Source organism: Rhipicephalus sanguineus, chromosome 5 (genome assembly GCF_013339695.2).
Source record: "Rhipicephalus sanguineus isolate Rsan-2018 chromosome 5, BIME_Rsan_1.4, whole genome shotgun sequence".
Taxonomy (NCBI): Eukaryota; Metazoa; Arthropoda; class Arachnida; order Ixodida; family Ixodidae; genus Rhipicephalus; species Rhipicephalus sanguineus.
The window spans coordinates 188,165,280-188,186,946 of NC_051180.1; the positions used below are offsets into that span (position 1 = coordinate 188,165,280).

The 21,667-nt window shown below is 48.5% G+C and overlaps 1 protein-coding gene across 1 annotated transcript in view; it reads right to left on the bottom strand.

The window, feature by feature from the left end:
• The window catches only part of LOC119394525 (3'-5' ssDNA/RNA exonuclease TatD), a 100,676-nt gene that overhangs the window by 15,078 nt on the left and 63,931 nt on the right, over positions 1-21,667 (bottom strand). The gene's annotated exons all lie outside the window — the stretch shown is intronic.

Below are 21,667 nucleotides of genomic sequence, written 5' to 3' on the forward strand. Positions count from 1 at the left end.
AGCGCAAAATGTACGAAGACTCAGAAAGGACACAGGACGGAGCGCTTTGTGTCCTTTCTGAGTCTTCGTACATTTTGCGCTTGTTTCATCATGAACCTATACCAACACGCCCAACTGGCAGTCATCATAATTTTTCATCCAGGGCGAGTTTATTATAGGTTCGCTCCACCAGTTAAAATAGTTTTGAATCCATAGAAATTTAATATATTCATTGTTTTTGGAGAATTACGAGCTGAAACCACGATGTGATTATGACGCGCATCATAGTGGGTACTCCGCATCAGTTTTGACCACCTGGGGCTCTTTAATGTGCAACCTAATCTGAGTACACGTGTTTTCAGTTTTCGCTGCACCCTAATCTTAGTACACGTGTTTTCAGTTTTCGCACCCCACCGAAATGCCCGTCATGGCGGCCGCATCCGTTTTGTCGCCTAGTTTTCCTAGGCGATAAAACAAAACAAATGCGGCCGTCGTGGAGGGAATTCACACCCACGTCCTCGCATTTACCAGCGCTTGTCAAGCAACACAACAGGTCGAGAGAAGGCAGCCAGTGAGTTTTGCGCTGCAAGCTATCGTATTCTCTCCGCAAAGCTACCGGCTAGGTGATGTCCCAAAGAGGCTGCATAAAAGTGGCACGAGGAAATAGGGAAATTATTATAGTGTACACGAGCGTATACATATGTTTCGTAGCTCAGGTCTTCTTGCTCGTGCGTTCGCGCTTTATGAGCCACTACTTCACGATGTAACCGCGTTGTTTGCTTGTGTGAACGCTCAGTCGTGTATTTTGTCTTGTAATGATTTATGAATATGTAATAAAACATTATCAAGCTTACACCTCGCCAGTGTTGTGTGCGTTAATGCCAGTTGAGGCATTGGCGTCTCCTGGCACCTTCGTAGCATTTCACACAGTTGGGGCACGGAATACACACGAAAGACAGTTCGGAAGATTCATTACGACACTCGCAGGCCTCGGTAAGTGAACAAAACGCGGCGTATACATTTATTTCTTTTGTACGAGCACCGGCGACCGGAGCGCAGTGCACAGCAACCAAAAACGAGAAACGGCAGCCATATTGCACAAAACTCATTTCCGTTTCCTGTTGTACAACGGCATCTCTTGGTCGGCTACTTTAGTTCATAACGCCACCGCTACCCTTATTTCCGTTGCACTGTCAAAGGTACAGTTTCCTTTCTCTAAGTGTATGGGTGTTCTCTGGCGGAGGGCCCAAAAAGGTGGTAATCTTTGACAGCTGGCCAGGAATGTTTCATTCTCTTGCCCCTGTACGGACAGCGGGGACACTTAATACACCTTACGCGCGGGCAAAAAAATTTCGTTGCTCTGAAGGACAACTTGCAGAAAAGTTGCGCCGATAGCACACGGCACCGCACTAAGTTCCTTAGGTGGTTCGTGGCCTCCGGGATTAGGTGCGGTTTCTCAAATGAACGCCACTAAAAAAAGGAAAGTGAGAGAAAAGAAAAAAAGGCGCTGCTCGTTAAACCAGCAGGAGAGAAAACATTAAAAAAAAACCAAGCTGTTGGAGTTGGGGCTTTTGTTGACGGCGCCCACTGTGCAAACTACAATGCACCATACTATTTACAAATAAAATGACACTGCCGGAATTCCACATGTCGAAGCTAGCAACTTGATGCAGGGGCACAAAGGGTGACGTAACTGCCTCGGGCGTGCATTTTCGGGGGGTCAGGCATAATTACATCACAGAGGGGATTAGGCGGCACCCACGGAGCCTTCGTTTAAAGGCTGCATTGTTGAGTTATGCACGTTGTGTGCGAGAGCCAAGAACACTATGTTCAAAAAGTCGATGCGGGATCTGCTTTCCGGAAAAGGAACATTGCCGGGAGGGATCGAGATACTCATTTCTCGTGTGTCACTGCACATGAACGCCTTTCCGGAAGATGTCCCCTTACGTAAATGACTGTAGAGTACCCTCGTGTCAGGGCTATAAAGCAATGAAATGACCGTGTGCCGCGCGGGCTGGGAACGAGGACATCGCTGCTTTTCCATCAGAAAATCGCAGACGCAGGATGCATACATCTCTTTAGACGCAAAAATGTTCCAAAAGACGGGCGAATTCATGATTGTAAAAGGTTTACTCCGATTTAACAAAACAATTTTAAACAAAATGACATAAACGTTTCGCCACCTATGCTTTGTTGTGTCATTGCCCTGGCGTTCCCGACCGCCGACGCCAGTCGCCATTCTCCCACGCTTCTCAGCGACTGAGAACAACATTTCTGAGTGGGATGGAAGGGAGAAAGAGTAGAACTCCGTGCACCTGTGGTGTCGCCTCTCCGACGCCGTGCATCCTCTTACCAGTCTGGCCTTATCCCGTCAAGTGCGGTCAACGAGCCACCAATTCCTCAAGAAGGGTCATTCGAGGTGTCAGTCTTGAACCTCTAAGCGCTACGTCGTCAACTGGACATTGACTTTTGAGGTGGGGGTGGGCTTTTCATTATGCACCTACCAGCATAGATCGGCAAAAAATTGGAGCTTACTCGAGCTTACTCAAGAAATATATTTTGCGCTTAGGGCTCACTTGAACTCGGACTCACCAGAATTTTCCTCAACAGGACTGACTCGGACTCAGACTCACTAAACTTTTTCTCAGCCGGAAACACTCGGACTCAAACTCACCAGCACATTACTCAGCCGGACTCGCTCAGACTCAGACTCACGGCTTGACCTGAGTCTGAGTGAGCCTGAGTGAGTCGACTCATGAGTCCGTTAGCGTCAAATTAGCTTTTTCAATCACAGTGTCAAGGCTCTTTAACGGCAATAACTCACATAATCGGCGCTCTACGACGCGTCATTTGATCTTGTACCTTCAAGTACGATTTCTCAGTGGTTTCTATCCAGTAATGACATTTTTATTAAAAATGCGACTCACACAAGATATTTCTATCATGAACTTCCCGTAGTGGAGTAAATTTGCGTAAAATGAGTCTTGAGTGTCTAATGTCGACTAAGTGCGCTCCTAATGAGTCACTAGACAGACATTAGACATGCAAAGCCTAATGTCGTTTAACATTAAGTATAAATCAGAGAGTCAAATGACCATGTGCATTTTAATTTCTGGTGACTGAAGTGTTCAGACCTTCATTTGCCGTTCCTAATGTCAAAACGCGCATCACAACAAAGAAGTTAAATAGCCTTAATTGCCACCGTAAAATCAGTTTATCACAATAGACAAGTTCGTCTTTCAGAGACTACACGGAATAAACAATTTGTGTTGCAATGCACACAAATATCGTGTTTCAGTAGAATGCGTAAATATTTTACATATATCGCCCATGCACCGGCGATCGAAGAATTGCTGACGACCGCAGCAAGGTTTATTATATTACCTGCCGTATATATAGAAGTAAGCATTTCCTTATTTTTAAAAAGCATGAGTCGATCGCATATGCAAATATGAACAGATATGATCAAGTGACACTGCGAACATTCGCTCAGGGGCCCGTGTTGCCCATTTGTCCAGTAGAAATTAACGGGGGAGAGTGGGGATTACCCGCACGGCGTCGCGAAGGATTTTGGGGCGCGGAGAAGAATTTGAACTGTGGACAATGGGTGACGTACAGAAAAACAGTTCGTTATTGTTGTGGTGAAAATTAGGGACTGTTCTTATGCATGGTTCGTATTCATGGTGCACTTACATATATGTCCAAAACAGAATGTTGTTACGCATCAGAATGACGGTGGCCAATATGTTTTGAATGACATTAGAGCGTCAAATGATTGATATGTCAAAAGTCATTAGACTTTCTTTTTGAACTTGTCTCACGTTTTCATAAGGGGGGGGGGGGTAATGATGGCAGCCCCTCCACCCCAACTCACACATCTAATCAAAAAATATTGAGATGGCACATGAATGCTAGTGCGTTGACATTATGAACAGACTTGAGTACAAACTTAAGCCTCCATAAGCCTGACAGTAACGCTGAAAATAGGACCATAGGTCGGCAATAACAGGTGGAGCTCACTCAGACTCACTCAAAAAATATACTTTGCGCATAGGGCTCACTCGGGCTCAGACTCACCAATATTTTCCTCAACCGGACTCACTAGGACTCAGACTCACTCAAATTTTCTTCAGCGTGACTCACTCGGACTCAGACTCACCAAAATATTACTCACCTGGACTCACTCAGACTCAGACTCAAGGCCCGATCTGAGTCTGAATGAGCCTGAGTGAGTCGACTCATGAGTGAGTTTGCCGACCATGCCTACCAGTGCTGCCGGATTCGTGGAATCCTGGCCACCGCATTGAGAGGAGAAAGAGAGGGTGGAACCCACCCATGTTATTTAATCCGGCGCACCGAAGAGCACAGGTGTCTGTTCACTGAGATTGAACGATCTAAATACTTGTACATAAAGTATTTGCTTCCATCAATTTGTCCTGCTAACTGCTCCGGGCACAACGCCCCCTCGTGTCCACGCTAGCCACGTTACCCAAGTCGCAACAGCACCCCTGCACACCCCTGCACAGGGCATTTGTTCGACCTAAACGACGCGACGACGTTGGCTCGAAATCGAAAGTGTGGCAAAAGAAAACTCCCGCAATCGTGGTTCATTCGTCTTAAACCATCGGCTTGCAACGACAACTGCGGCCCCCAGCCGGAAGTTTGCAAGGACGCATGTGACACTGGTCAATCTCCGCTCATTTATTGTCAGTGTATACCGAGAATGCCACCTGCATAAGTGGCAAAACTAGACTCCCGGGAAAAAACTCCTCTGCAATCCCAACCGACGCAAGACTCGCCAGCACTCTGCGGGGCTGCTCGACGCCTTGGCTCTCGGGAAGTACCACCGGCGTATGGTCATACATATGGCCGCTTTTGTTTTCTTTTGAACTTCGGTTATAATTATAGCCACTGTGAAGCATATATGTTTGAACTGTTAACAAATTGCGATTCGAGCTTTTACGAGCACGCACGCACACACACACACACACACACACACATTATATATATATATGCTCATGTGAAGTGGACGAATGAACGAAAAACGATGCTTTATTGCCAACGTTGCGGCCGGGGACCGGCCTTCGTCAGAGCACACATGCATATGATTGTAATGCGTACGTCTTAAATAATGACATGGCAGGGGGCGCCCCCATTGTGCATATTCACTGCTAACAAATTTTTACACAGAGGCATTCACTGTTAACAGACAGATATTCAGACATGCGCAGTATTTTGTATGGTGATAGCATAAATAGCGGAGTAGCAGTACATATTGAAAATGTGACAAAGGAAAGTAAACACACACACACACACACACACACACACACACACACACACACACACACACACATGTGTGTGTGTGTGTGTGTGTGTGTGTGTGTGTGTGTGTGTGTGTGTGTGTGTGTGTGTGTGTGTGTGTGTATTGTAACGCGGCGCTGAAAGAAGGAGGAAGAAGAGGGACTGGCACGGGGGATTGCTGACCGGCGGTTTGCGACCGTCTCTTGTGTTTTTCTCCAGCTTCTACTTCGCATTGTAAATAAACCCATCACATCCGTAACAGCTTTGGTGGAGAGGTGCTGGGTAATCCGACGCCCTGGACAACCCACTCGCAAAGACTTTCGAAGAAGCAGACGTCTAGCCGGTCTACCCCCGGAAATCACCAACATGACCGACGCCGAAGCAGGCACGCCGACGGGCAACGCCGCTGCATCAACCAGTGCCACGGCCTTGGAACAAGCTGGCCGCAGACCAAGACAACCTAACTGCTGGGCGCCTGAACCACGCATATTCTCAGGTAAAACAGATGAAGACGTGGATGATTGGCTGAAACACTACGAAAGAGTGAGCCGCTATCACGAGTGGAGTACGCCGGCGAAACTCGTGAACGTAGCATTTTTTCTCGCTGGCACCGCTCTGCTTTGGTTCGAGAATCACGAACACGTGCTCACCACTTGGGAAATCTTTGTCCAGGAATTGAAGACCTGCTTTGGGGACACGAGCTCGAAGAAAAAGAAAGCTGAGCAAACGCTCTCGCGTAGAGCTCAGTTGCCCGGCGAGACGTGCACGACATATATCGAAGAGGTATTGAAGCTTTGCGGGATTGTAAACGCGAACATGCCTGACGAAGACAAAGTTGGACATTTGTTAAAAGGCATCGCCGAAGACGTGTACAATTTCCTGATCACGAAGGAAAACCTGAGCACTCCTTCCGAATTTAGGCAGCAGTGTCGCGCATTCGAGGCTCTGAATACCCGAAGAATTATACCCAAGTTCGGGCGCTTGGACAACGTTCCCAGCGTTGCAAGTATGGACGTCGCCTCCTGCGAAGACATTCCCTTGATCATCCGTCGGGTAGTTCGAGAGGAGCTAGGACGGCTTCAAGCGGCGGATGCCCACTACCAATGCTCGTTCGACGATTGCCCCGAACCACCATCATACTGGATGCGAGAGCGTCGCGTCGAGTGCAGACCGCGCAGTGAAGAGGCATATTTCAACACGAGCCTCCAGTCTCTACCTGCAGATCACAGTCGCCGCCGTCCATCACCATCCCGGCGGGTTGCTGCAGAATACCAGTCAGCACCAACAAGGCGTATTCCTGAAGATTACTACCAGGCGTCACGACGTGCTTCTGCCGAGCACTACCCAACTTCGCGTACCTCTGCTCCCACTAATGTAAGCCGGGAACTACCTGTTTGCTACGCATGCGGCCTCCGAGGGCACATTTCGCGCTTCTGCCGCCGCCAGCCGCGAGCACCGCGCTTTTCGACGTACCCTGCTCGTGCGCACGAAACCTCGACCTCTACACCTGTCATTCACCCTCTACGACAGCAGTGGCATAGCAGATTCCGCAACGAGTCCCCCGCCTCCGAGCGAAGCCTTACGCCGCCTCCGACACGATCACGCCGCTCGCCGTCGCCGCGTCGTCGGTCGCCTTCCCCGCCTCAGCTGGGAAACTAGCTGATGCGACCGATGGAGGTGCGGTCGCGGGACGGTCATATTCGCCAATTCCTCCTGCTGTTGTGATGCTAAAGAACAAAGTGAGTGTGCGTATAGACGGTGTAAATACTATCGCCCTTGTAGACACTGGTGCTGTTATTTCGGTAATGAGCCTTCGTTTCAAAGATTGTTTTTTAGGCCATAAAGTAATGTTCGCGTGGGACCGCCAAGAAACTTTTCGTGGAGTTGGAGGTGAAATGTTGCGCCCTGTCGGTATTTGTTCCGTTCTTCTTTCTACTGGAGGACAAAGTTTCAGAGCCGAATTCACTGTGTTAGCTCACGCAACTCATGACGTCATTTTAGGTATAGACTTCCTTCGTGAATGCGGTGCAACGCTTGACTGTGGAACCGGAGAAATTCTTCTACAAAGCACTTTGCCAACTGCCGCCATTGATGACTTTCCGACTCACCCAGCTGACGTGCTTTCAATTTCTAAAGATGTGTCGATCCCTGGTCGGACAGCAGTGTTTGTTCCCGTATGCTCTTCTCGCGCCCAGTTGGGACCCTGCACCGGACTTGTAGAGCCTGATCGCACCAACGCTATTAAGAAGAATGTCTTGGTTCCGCGGTGTGTCATTCGAGCCATCGACGGACATGCTTTTTTGTGGACGGTCAACGCCTCCCCAGAGCCTGTTGCTCTCCCAGCCGGACTTAAACTGGCAACATTTGAAGAGCAGACCGCAATTGACATCAGAACGGTTGCAGAGTCCTCAGGCATCAGTCGGACAACGCCCAACTACTCGGCCGAATTGCGACGCATGATTAACAAGTCACTGCCTTCTTCCGAGCAGCATGTTCTCGAAGAAGTCCTTGCACGCTATGTGGCAGTCTTTGATTTTGCTCAAGACGAGCGTTGTCTCACGTTGCCGAAATCCCGTATGCACCACCGAATCAACACGGGAGATGCTACGCCGATACGCCAGAAACCCTATCGCGTATCCCCTTCGGAAAGGAAAGTGATCGCCGAACAGGTCAACGACATGCTGCAGAAGGGCGTTATTCAGGAGTCATGCAGCCCCTGGGCAGCTCCTGTTATACTCGTGAAAAAGAAAGACAACTCGTGGAGGTTTTGTGTTGACTACCGCCGCCTTAACGCCGTCACAAAGAAAGATGTGTACCCTCTACCACGCATCGACGATGCTGTTGATTGCCTGCACTCCGCCGCCTACTTTTCATCGGTCGACATAAGGTCTGGGTACTGGCAGATACCAATGCATCCGTCTGACAGAGAGAAGACTGCTTTCGTTACGCCCGATGGGTTATTTGAATTTAACGTTATGCCGTTCGGCTTATGTAATGCCCCAGCAACCTTCGAGAGATTTATGGATTCCATCCTTCGCGGTCTCAAATGGGAGACTTGTATGTGTTATCTGGATGATGTGATTATATTCGGACGGACATTCCACGAGCACAATCAGCGGCTCAGCGTTGTTTTGGATTGCGTCAAACAAGCTGGGCTCATTTTAAACGCAAAGAAGTGCCATTTTGGTGAGCGCCAAGCCCTGGTTCTCGGATATCTCGTCGACAAGGACGGCATACGACCAGATCCCGACAAGATTACTGCAGTCCGCAACTTTAAGCAGCCGACGACGGTGAAGGATCTTCGTAGCTTCCTGGGCCTGTGTTCTTATTTTCGCAGGTTTATTAAGGACTTCGCCCAGCTTGCTCATCCACTGACAAACTTGCTCCGGAAGGATACCCCATACCAGTGGACCGTTCAATGTGAGACTGCCTTCGAGCAGCTGAAGTTTGTGCTCACTTCCGGGCCACTTTTACGTCATTTCGACCCGGAGGCACCCACGGAACTGCACACAGATGCTAGTGGTGTCGGCGTTGGCGCTGTGCTCGTTCAGCTTCATGACGGACGTCAACACGTCGTTGCGTACGCAAGTCGTACTTTGACGAAGGCTGAGAGCAATTATACAGTAACGGAACTTGAATGCCTCGCGGTTGTTTTCGCCGTCCAAAAATTCAGACCTTATTTGTACGGCCGACATTTCAAGATCGTCACAGATCACCATTCACTGTGTTGGCTTGTCGGACTACGCGACCCAGCTGGTCGATTAGCTCGTTGGGCATTGCGCCTTCAAGAGTACAACTTTTCTGTTGCTTACAAGAGTGGTCGCTGCCACGCAGACGCCGACTGCTTATCTCGTCTTCCATCTCAGAATGTGGACACTGCTGACGACGATTTCGACAACTACCTCGTTGCGATTTCCTCCAACTTCCCTAGTTTGGACGCCTTCGGTCACGAGCAACAGCGCGACCCTTCAGTGAGACAAATTATCGATGCGACCCGCAGCTCTGAACGCGCAACGCCATTTGTAGTTCATGATGGCCTTCTATATCGCAAGAATTACTCCAGCGATGGCGCCCCACTGCTACTCGTCGTCCCCGAATGTCTGCGCCTTGCGGTCTTCCGCGCAATGCATGACGACATTACGTCTGGGCACCTTGGATTTGCCCGGACACTTCACCGTATCCGACAACGTTTCTACTGGCCTCGACTGTGGAAGACGACCAAGCACTACGTCGCGAGTTGTGATGTCTGCCAGCGCCACAAACAACCTACTACTCATCCGGCAGGCACACTGCAACCTGTTAAACCACCGACTTCACCTTTTGAGAAAGTCGGCATAGACTTACTCGGCCCCTTCCCTAAGTCTGCCACCGGCCGCCGCTGGATTATCGTGTGCGTAGATTACCTAACGCGGTATACTGAAACGATGGCAGTTGCTTCAGCCACCTCATCAGATGTGTCGTGGTTTCTGCTGCACTCCATTATCCTCCGTCACGGAGCCCCTCGTGTGGTGATCAGTGATCGTGGCCGGCAGTTCACCGCTGATGTTGTTGAAGAGTTGTTACGGCTCTGTGGGTGTCACTATCGGCATTCCTCACCTTATCATCCACAGACCAACGGCTTAACAGAGCGCACCAATCGTACCATCATCAATATGCTCTCAATGTATGTCTCAGCGGACCATAAGAACTGGGATGCTGTACTACCTTTCGTTACATACGCCTTTAATACCGCAAAACACGAGGTCACAGGATATACGCCTTTTTTCCTTCTCTATGCTCGTCATCCTCAAACCTTTCTCGACACCATACTTCCTTTCTCGACAAACGAGAATGCCAGTGTTGCGCAGACTTTGTGTCGCGCCGAAGAGGCGCGTCGACTTGCGCGACTTAGAACTCTCTCCTCCCATGCTCGTGCTAAAGACCGTTACGACGCAAGACACCTGCCAGTCACCTTCGCCAAAGGTGATTTTGTCTGGCTATGGACGCCTATTCGAAAGAAGGGACTCTGCCAGAAGCTCCTTTCCAAGTACTCTGGTCCCTTTGTCATTACCCAGTGCTTGAGTGACGTCACTTACGTCGTCGCGAAAGTAACAGCTGAGAACCGCCGTTCGCGCCACACGCAGGTTGTGCATATTGCACGATTGAAGCCCTACAACAACCGATCACTCTGACTCGCTCGGTGAGCTTCGTCTTGCCCGGAGGGAAATGTAACGCGGCGCTGAAAGAAGGAGGAAGAAGAGGGACTGGCACGGGGGATTGCTGACCGGCGGTTTGCGACCGTCTCTTGTGTTTTTCTCCAGCTTCTACTTCGCATTGTAAATAAACCCATCACATCCGTAACAATATATTGACATGCCAGACACCCCCCCCCCCCCCAAAAAAAAAAGAAAAGTCTGGCTACGCCATTGGCCCCAACAGAGTGCGGGATGCCGAAGCGAAGCCGTCATGGTATTACCTTGGCCTTGTGAACGCCGCTTCTGAACTGCCCTGCTGTGTCGACTTGTCTGCGCTTTTTGTGCCTGCTCTCGCCGCTCGGCGTGAAATGCGTTGTTTTGACGATATGCCTAACTGCGAGTGCGATATGTTGTAAGAATGACACGGCGACCCAAGCGAGCCTGCCGCTGTGTGTATTACCAAGCAGATGATGGGCACGCTGCGTTCGCGGTACCATTAGGAACACAAATGGTAAGTAATACTTATGTTTCCTCTGTTCGCGCGTCCTTATCGTCGCTCGGGCAGCAGTAGGTGTCATTCTGCACATTGCGTCGAGTGAAAAGTGCAATGAAAAAAACATGGTTGATCCCTCCGTCATAGGAATGTAAAGCGTGCCCTTACAGAAGTAACTGAATGCTTAGTGTACATTGATATAAAAGAGTTTGCACAATGTATATTGATGTCTGGCAGCTATAGCCTGGTAGGGTCGACTCATGAGTCCGTTGGCGTAAAATTAGCTTTTTCAATCATAGTGTCAATCCTCTTTAACACCAATATCTCACGTAATCAGTGCTCTACGATACACCTTTTGATCTTGTACCTTCAAATACGAGTTATCATCATATATCATATATCATCACTATCATATATCGATCCAGTAAGGACATTTCTATGAAAGGCGCGACTCGCAAAAGATATTTCTTTTTCAAGAAATTCCCATGAAAGAGTTTGCGGGGGGAGTTCATGACAACCCTTCCTCTAACTCACGGCTCTGATCAATAAATATTGAGGTGGCGCATGAATGCTAGTGTGCCGAGAAATGTGTGAATAGACTTGAGTATAGACGTAAGCCGATATAAGGCTGATAGTATTGCTGAAGATGAGTAGATAGGACCATAAGTCGGCAACAAAAGGTGGAGCTCACTCGGACCCACTCAAGAAATATATTTTGCGCTTAGGGCTCACTCGGACTCAGACTCACCAATTTTTTCCTCAACCGGACTCACTCAGACTCGGACTCACTAAACTTTTTCTCAGCCAGCTCACTCAAACTCAAACTCAACAACATATTACTCAGCCGGACTCAGACTCACGGCTTCACCTGAGTTTGAGTGAGTCGACTCATGAGTGAGTTTGCCGACCTATGGCATTAAGTATAGTGAAGTGTGAGTCCTTGACGAGAAATTCATTTTTATGGACACAGAAAGCTTAATGAACTTTTTTGTATCATTTTCAGGAACACATTTCTGGCAAAGCAGCAAGAGCTGCTCGCCCACTGCTTGTGTACGAGACAGTGTATTGTGGGAACACTCCACTGTGCCTCATTCTACACTACCTCGAACATTTCTTACAGAATTTGGGCAAATACTGGGATTGATTCAGAGTGTTATGCATAATACTGCGTGCAACCTTTCCAGTAGCATGTGGATTTGAAAATTTCGCATTGTTCAAAATGACACTTAGTGGAACCGGCTTTATTCAGCAAACTTTATCCTAAAATGGACAGTTGGGCGAGTTGATGTGTATTCATAGTTAGAGAAAGTGCGGAAAAAAACCCCACAGCACGGAGAAATGAGAATGAAAGGCACAGGATGACGCGCTACTAGCAACTGAAGTTTAATGCAAACCGCAGAAAGATATACACACACAGTATGAAAAAAATACAAAATTAAAGAATCACGCAGTCGCAGAAAGAGTAAAAATATGTCTAAAAAAGCCAAGCACGTGTTAACTTAAGTTGCTAGTACTGCGTCGTCCTGTGCCCTTCATTTCTACGTGTGTTGTGGTTTTGTTTTCCGCTTCCTTTTACTATGAATTTAAGTCCTGACTGCTTTACAGTCTCTATAAGTGTGTGGTCAAATTTTATTCAGCCTCATGGCATATTAAGTCCTAGGATCCAATTTGTCAAGTTATCAGCCACTATTTCCAAGTACAAGCCACAAAGTATGGCTGTTTTTGCGCGAGGAAATAACGAGGGGAGGGGTCCAGGGGAGCGCAAACTTTCGACTGTTTATTCAAGAGACAGTGCAACCAAATATTTAGGCACAGACATGCGCAGCCAACTAGGCACACAGCGAGCGTATACCACCCTAATCACAACCTGTGATCTATGAACTTGCGCTCTGCCTGCGAAAGAGACAATGAAGTGTCACTGATACACATGGAACCTCGTGCTTTGATATGATATGCCTCCAACAACTCTCGAGCCGTGGTGTCCCCGCTTCTACCCAGAATCTGAACCTTAAGATTCAGATACGTTCGGCCAACTGAAGATACCTTTGTCACGCTGGTATCCACGAATTTCGGGCGAGCGAAGCATTGTCGATATATGGAGAAGCACTCAAGAGGGCACACGTTTTATCATTTTTATAACGGTACGACACGACGAACCGAAGAATTCGGAGTCGAAGGTGTTCACTTCGGCCTGCATGACGCCCCACAAGTTATGTAGCTTAAACGCAGGCCGATGGTTGTTCTTTGAGGACGACTGGAAGCAAAGGTACTCTCATTGAGTTGACAGTGGAATTCAGGTTGTATTATGTCGACCTTACCGCTGAATCCATCTTCGGGATATCTTAGACGTGAAGTGTATTATCCATAGGTCAAAGGATCGTGTGCATTCTCTGTCAACAAAATAATAGTGTTAAAACCCTCAGCTATAATCCAAACCACATGGTTCACGAGGGGCCGCTCTCCGGTCTGTTAAGAACCTGCTTGCAACTCAATCTGTGCACGCACTGATCAAGTCAGCACAAGATCCGTGTCGTTAGAACTCAACGACACACAAGTTTTGTAAGGTTTGAGGCCAGTTATGACGTACAAGACTAATCGAAACAAGCGAGGCACAAGAAACTGCGATACCGAAAAGGTCGTGCGGCCAAATTTAAGTTACGCTCGAATGTGCGCGGGCGCACCGATTTCAGCAGACTACAGTTGGCTTCTACCGGAAGTGAGTCATCTTTCCGAAAACCCGCAACGAAGTTTTTCCATATTTCAGCCTGTTTATTTAAATACAACTATTATACACAGTTTCAACGGGAACAAGCGCATCTGATCCAAACACCGCTCTTGATTTATGTCGGCTATTGGCCAATAAGCATGCTATGTCTCTTGCGACGTAAACAGGCAGATCCGCGACGTCAACGGGCAGACGCCCCGCCCACCGACGAGAGCGAGAACCGGCCTCTGTTTGAAAGGAGGGCGCCCGAGGAAACGGCAACTTCGCGCTCCGCTTGTGGCCTTTACGCGGCGCGCACGACTGTAATATTTGGCAGAGCAGTTCATAGCCGAGTCAGCTTTCCACAGGATGTGTTTTTTCAATAAGCCCAAGGGGTGCTTCATGACCCCTTTAAAATTGTGAGCATGCTACGCGGGGTGGTCAATGGGTACGTATTCTGCGCGATATGATACTAAAACCGTAGAGATATGTACATAGCACTGCTGCCTTGCCCGTGTCCTTGTTTCCAAGGACCAGGAGGCAAGTGCTTTATTTTAAAATGGCCGCTGCAGCAACAGCCTCTTCGAAGAGGCCGTGCTACAGGTTGCAAAAGTTTATAGAGCTTCCTGCTATATGTGGCGTAGAGTGTGGTGTTTAAAGCTTGCTTAATAAGTCCCTTTCATCTAAGAAGCTCATGAGATTAACTAGCGGTATTAAAGGTTCTTCACCTAAAAGCAGGGTGTCGGAACGAAATGATTTTCGTTTCAGTTTTAGTTCCGTTCCACCGCAAAAAGTTCTATTCTGTTTCAGTTCCGGAACGAAAAAAAATGTTCCGTAACGGTTCGTAACGTTTTTTTTTATGCAAAAATTTGAAGTTAAGGCAATCATAAGAAAACATTGGATTTGTGATGTAGTTACTTGCCTCCCCTTAAGAAAGTGGGACAATGGTAAAACACGTTCTTCAAAGGAGCGGAATTAACTATATCACGAATTTCTACCAACTAGCACAAACCAGCTAGTATTAATTTCAAAGTCATGATGATGATGATGATGCAAACTTTATTTTGATCCAGAGAAGCCGCAAAGTCATAGTATATATTTTCTCAAAACACAAATACGAATTTTTTTAGTGGGCTCAGTGCTTTGTGTCAAGGAAATGAGCACGATCTCAAGCAGCACGTCATTGAGCGTACTCTCTGATGTGCGAGACCGCTGTTCTGACAAAAAGATCGCCAGGCCTGCGCGGAACACGCAGCACAGTCACAGCGAAAGCTGGAAGAGCGGACTTTATTTGCCTTTTCGGACGGTTTCAAGATTGCGATAGCAGCAGCAGGTGTTGCACCCAAGAAACTTCCGGTCACTTCAATTATCACTCTCTAACGCCGAAGCAAAAAGCGTGCTTTTGAAGTTGTGCCAGAGTAAGGAAAGACTCTTTTTCCGCTTTCAGGTAAAAAGAAGGCGCTTGAAGTGAAGGACTAACTCTTATAATGTTGTGTGTGCAGCTTAGGAAAATATTTATATAAAATATTTGGCCAGACACAGGGAGAAAAGTGTTGAAAATGTGCCGGTTACTCGCCAAGGCTTCTGTTCCTCGTCAACGCTACTCGGCTACTCCGGCGCACAAAACCGGAAGTCGTCCAGCAGCTTTGTTTGTAAACAGCAAAAGGGTCTATAGAGTCTCTTGGGGCAACTAATACAAGTGCACATGCAAGGTACCCACTACGCCATAAATCATCGTAATTTTTTTGAGGTAGCGAAGTTCCAACAACGCCATTTTTCGCCATTCTTCGGAGAATCGTGGTACCCGCTACACATCTGTAAGGCATTATGTGCACTTTGTGCTGTGGCTGATGATGATGAATTATGGCTGAGCACTTTGCAGTGGGTGGGAAGCAGTGTTGCGGAATGGGCGCCTCCATTCCAATTCCATTCCGGGGAATTATAATCTGCCGCATTTCCATTCCTTTCAATTCCTCGGAATGAAAAAAAAGTTGGACCATTCGCACTCTGGGAATGGCCGGGCAGTTCCATTCCATTCCTGTAATTTCTCAACGTAGAAAAAACGTCTTGATAGTTTTATCGAGTTAAGAATGAACGCCCCATAAAGCTGACGTCATCAGATGCATTAAGAACTGCACAGGTACGCAAAATGTTACCAAGGTCCAGGGAAAGTAGGTTGGTGACATATCTCGTGCAGTACAACCACCCTACTAATTACCATAGGGGCAGTTCTCCCGCTACCTATAGTACTTGCATGGTCAGCACGTTTGAACGAATGGTGGTGTTTTAATATTGTTTAAGCTGAAATGTATTAATTCTAAAATTAAGACATAGCGTATTTTCATGCTGACTTAAGTAGTAATCAAGAAGTCTAAGCAGAGTTTGCCCCGCGTCTGGAGCGGTGGCGAATATTGAGAAAACCAAGATTTGGGTAATGGGGAACAAAACACTCTAGATCTGCTGGTATTAGTTGTAACAGTGCGCCGCTCGGGCACCTTGTGCCTTTGCATCGAATACGGAACACTGGGCCGCACTGCTCGTCAGCACTGACGCTTGTCAAGCGCGCGCCGCAAGCATGGATGGGGTGAGGAGAACTTTCTGTGTTCGCCTGTGCGCAGGCATGCAGTGTCTTCCTTGTCGCAAAGGTTATTTACGTGTGTCAGGTACTAAACTGCTCGTGAGATAAAGATCAGGCTGTGCATAGAGTATTCGCCACATTCGTGTGGGAGTATCAATGGGAATCAACGCGCAGGGGTAGTTTGTTTCTCCCTTCAGTATCTGCTGGGATAATGCATTTGTTTGTACACTAACGTATACCTCGGTCTGTAGAAGGCGCGTTGCTTATAAATGTACCGTGCTTATGATCAGCCAAGCCATTTTAAAAGTACCGCTTAATTGTTAAATTCGAGGATCTGACTTACTAATGTTTGAAGTTTGAAAACAGCACGTAGACGAAAACGTGCTCTATTTTCGGAAAAAGACGTAATTCCATTCCCATTCCATTCCACGCAAAAGGCGTTTAATAACATTCCCATTCCATGCCTCCAAGCGGTGTCCTCATTCTATTCCGCGGGGTCGCGAAAATATGGAATGATTCCGGAGTCATTCCAATTCTGGTGGGGCAACTCCGCAATATTGGTGGGAAGCATTAAACTACGCATTCTTTGAGCTGTTAGCATTGGATGATGGCTGGTTATCTTACTCTGCTGCCACGCTATATTACATATGTTAACACGATTCCTTGCCCGACATGACGCCTCTATAGAGTATTTTTGCGAAGGAGTTACAAGCTCCAGCGTGGCACTGTGGTGGAAGACCTGACTGCCACGCAGAGGGCGCGGGTTAAAATCCCATCCGATCCTAGAAATTTGTAATTTAATTTTTGCTAATATCACGCGATAGCGGTCACGGACACCGGCGGCAGCGGACAGCGATGGCACCAAAATCGGCTGTTGTGATCTCATAACAGCTTTCGCTGTAACAAACTTCAGCGCCGACAATGCCCTCTCGACTTTAGCCTGCGTGACAGGCGCGCAAAAGTCCACTTGCGTTAATATAAACATGTCTGGTTTCCACTGTTTTCGTTTTTCGCAATTTCAACGTATTTTTTGCTCTGGAATTGCTGCCTGAGGTACGCGCCAATACTGTACTCTGAGATATGCTCACATTGCGTGAGCTCAGTTGTTCCGGATTGCGAAGTTTTCTCGGGAACCGAAAAACGGTTGAAAAAATGTCGGTTTCAATCCGGAACGAAATAATAAATAAAGTTTCGGTTACGTTTTCGTTCCGGTCAAAAATATCGTTTTTTTTTTTTCGTTTTTCGTTTTCGGTTTTCGTTCCGTTCCGACACTCTGCCTAAAAGTAACGTTGGATGCCGTGGCATGTGTAACCTGTAAAGCAGCTGGAAGTGTTTTTGTCTTTGAGTTTCCATATCTGGACATGTTGTTAAGATGTGTAATACTGTTAATTGTTCATGACATTTGTCGCATTTTGGTGGGTCCTTATCTGCCAAAAGATATAGTTATGTGTAATATGCGTGTGACCTATACGAAGTCGACATAGGACAACTTCGATGAACCGTTTTTGATGGTAGCATGTTTTCCATTCGCCAAGAAGAGGCTTGATGAGTTGGAATTTGTTGTTTATATTTGATTCCCACTCGCTTTGCCATTTGAGTGTTAATGATCGACGAAGCACTTTAATTCCATCTGTTAGAGGTACATTTATGTTAGAAACATTGAGATGGTGTGCTGCTGGTGCATGCTGATCCGCCCTTTCATTTCCTGGGATCCCGACGTGGCTAGGGACCCAGCAGAAACGTATAGACTGACCTTTACTTACGTGTGAAAGTATATTTAAAATATTGCCAATAATGGGCTCATACTGAGACCGCGGATTCAAAGCCTTCAAAGCACTTAGAGAGTCTGTATATTACTGCTTTTTTGTATCCGCCATTTATATGCTTTTGAAGTGCCATCCACAACGCATAACATTCAGCTGTCTAGACCGAGACAAACTGCGGCAGTCTAATTGTGCGCTCCCACGTACGTTGCACAACGCTACTTCCGACATACGTACTGTCACGTGGTCGTGACATCGACAAAGGCAGCAGTCAGCACGTCCGAGATGAAACTCGTTATTAGGCCGAACTTGTGGCCGGGAAACTGAAAGTCAAGCTACAGCAATACACTGATAGCGACGAACAGAGCGTCGACCGTCGATCAAGTGACAAGCGGTAAAGCGCGTCGGCATTTATACACGTGCCGTCGAATATACCAGCGTTATCGCTGGTTGTCGCGCAAACTCTAGAATACGGTCGAGTGTTCGCGTCTTGTGCGAAATCTTAACAAAACGATCTACAATAATCGTGAAGCTTCTCGAACAATGAGGCGCGGTTTGCGCTGAGCGTTGCTGACAGTCTTTGTGGCCGAAAAACCGAATACAGCAAAAGTGATAATAAGAAACGCACGTAGCAACGCCCCCCTCTGAAAAAACATCGTCCCGATGCTTAAAGAAGAACGGGGGGGTCCCAATGCATGCAACAATAACAACAATAAAGCCAGAAAGTACAATAAACAAGCACAACCAAGTACAATAAAAATAAGCACAAGCAAGAAAGTACAATATTAAAGTAAAAGTACAGTCCTCAGATTCACTAACACGCGTAATATGGCTTGAGGCGCACGACATGGACGACTTCAGGTCGCGCACGGCGCCGCTGAGAGTTCGTAATGCCGTCAGGGACAACCTCATAGTCGAGTGCGCCGAGGCGTCGAAGTACCCTGTATGGCCCGAAGTATCGTCGAAGAAGCTTCTAAGTCCCCGTCGGCGCATTGGCGTCCATACCCACGCACGGTCACCGGGTTGGTATTCCATGTGGCGTCGTCCAAGGTTGTAGCGACGGCTGTCATTCGTCTGCTGGTTCTTGATCCCTAGGCGGGCGAGCTGTCGTGCTTCTTCGGCGCGCTGTAGGTAGGTGGTCACGTCGATGTTTTCCTAGTCGGTCACGTTTGGTAACATGGCGTCGAGCGTCGTTGCCGGGCTCCGTCCGTAGACCAACTTGTATGGCGTCATCTGCGTAGTTTCTTGTACAGCCGTGTTGTACGCGAAGGTCACGTACGTAAGGATGGCGTCCCACATCTTGTGTTCGACATCGACGTACATGGCCAGCATGTCGGCGATGGTCTTATTTAGACGCTCGGTGAGGCCGTTGGTCTGTGGGTGGTACGCGGTGGTCCGGCGGTGGCTTGTGTGGCTGTATTCCAAGGTGGCCTGAGTTAGGTCAGCCGTAAACGCCGTACCTCTGTCGGTGATGAGAACCTCTGGGGCGCCGTGTCGAAGGACGATGCTCTCAACGAAGAACTTGGCTACCTCAGCGGCACTGCCTTTGGGCAGGGCTTTTGTTTCGGCGTAGCGGGTGAGGTAGTCGGTAGCCACGACGATCCATTTATTTCTGCAAGTCGACGTTGGGAACGGCCCCAGGAGGTCCATCCCGATCTGCTGGAATGGTCGCCGAGGAGGCTCGATCGGCTGAAGGAAGCCTGCTGGTTTTGTGGGCGGTGTCTTCCGTCGCTGACAGTCTCGGCACGTCCTTACGTAGCGAGTAACGTCGGCGGGATGGCGCGGCCAGTAGTAATTTTCCTGCACTCGTGCGAGCGTGCGAGAAAGTTCGAGGTGTCCAGCCGTCGGGTCGTCGTGCAGGGCATGCATAATTTCTGGTCGCAGTCCCGAATGTACAACGATAAGGTAGCTAGTTCGGGCCGGTGAGAAGTTCTTCTTTACGAGGACGCTGTTTTTCAAGGAAAATGACGCCAATCCTCGCCTGAATACTCGTGGGACAACCATCACGGCCACCTGTTTTTTTTTTATGTAGTGGCTGTGCAACGATGGTCCTGCCCTCCAGGTATTCCACTAGACCCTTCAGTTCCGGGTCGGCTCGCTGTCGTTCGGCAAAGTCGTCGGCACTTATGGCTCCCAAGAAGCTATCATCCTGGTTGTCGGGCGGTGGTGGGTCGACGGGGGCACGAGACAAGCAGTCGGCGTCGGAGTGTTTCCTTCCGGACTTGTACACGACGGTAATGTCAAATTCTTGAAGTCTTAGGCTCCACCGTGCAAGGCGACCTGAAGGGTCCTTCAAGATAGCTAGCCAACACAAGGCGTGATGGTCGCTCACAACTTTGAAGGGCCTGCCGTAGAGGTAGGGGCGAAATTTTGACGTAGCCCAGATGATGGCGAGGCACTCCTTTTCTGTTGTGGAATAGTTGGCCTCTGCCTTAGACAGCGACCGGCTAGCATAACTGATAACCCTTTCCAGTCCATCCGTCCGCTGCACAAGGACGGCGCCGAGTCCTACGCTGCTTGCATCGGTGTGAATCTCCGTATCGGCGTATTCGTCGAAATGCGCAAGTATCGGAGGCGTCTGCAGGCGTCGTTTCAGTTCATGAAATGCTTCGATTTGCGCTGTTTGCCACCTGAATTCGACGTCGGTCTTCGTGAGCTGCGTTAGTGGCTTGGCTATCCGTGAAAAGTCTTTGACAAGGCGTCTGTAATAGGCGCACAAGCCGAGAAATCGGCGCACGGCCTTCTTGTCGGTGGGTGGCGGGAAAGCGGCGATGGCAGCTGTCTTCTGCGGGTCTGGGAGCACTCCAGTCTTGCTGATCACGGGACCCAAAAACAAGAGCTCCTGGTACGCGAAGCGGCACATTTCTGGCTTCAGGGTGAGCCCGGAGTTCTTGATTGCTTGAAGTACGGTTTGAAGTCTCTGGAGGTGTTCGTGGAAGTTCGAGGAAAACACAACGGCGTCGTCCAAATACACAAGGCACGTCTGCCACTTCAATCCGGCCAGTACGGTGTCCATGACGCGCTGAAACGTCGCAGGTGCCGAGCAATGACCGAAAGGCATGACCTTGAACTCGAACAGGCCGTCCGGTGTTATGAAGGCAGTCTTTTCTCGGTCCCTCTCGTCGACTTCGATTTGCCAGTAGCCGGTATTGAGGTCCATCGAAGAAAAGTACTTCGCGTTGTGGAGTCGATCTAGGGCGTCGTCTATACGTGGGAGAGGGTACACATCCTTTTTTGTGATTTTGTTCAGGCGACGATAATCGACGCAGAAACGTAGGGTCCCATCCTTCTTCACTAACACCACGGGTGACACCCACGGACTCTTTGAAGGCTGGATGATGCCGTCGTGTAGCATTTCGCCGACTTGTTTCTTTATGGCCTCACGTTCTCGCGTCGGAACTCTGTACGGGCTCTGACGAAGTGGCCTGGTACTTTCTTCTGTTATGATGCGGTGTCTTGCGACCGGTGTCTGCCGAAGTCTGGACGACGATGAAAAGCAGTCCTTGTATTGCAGGAGCAGGGTTTTGAGCTGGTTTTGCTTGAACTTCGGAAGGCTCGGGTTGACGTCGAAATCTGGTTCGGGACCTCGATTCGTCGAAGCAGGTTCGGCAGCATTGAAGAGGGCGAAAGCATTGCTGGCCGCCACACATTCGTCGATGTAGGCGACCATCGTAC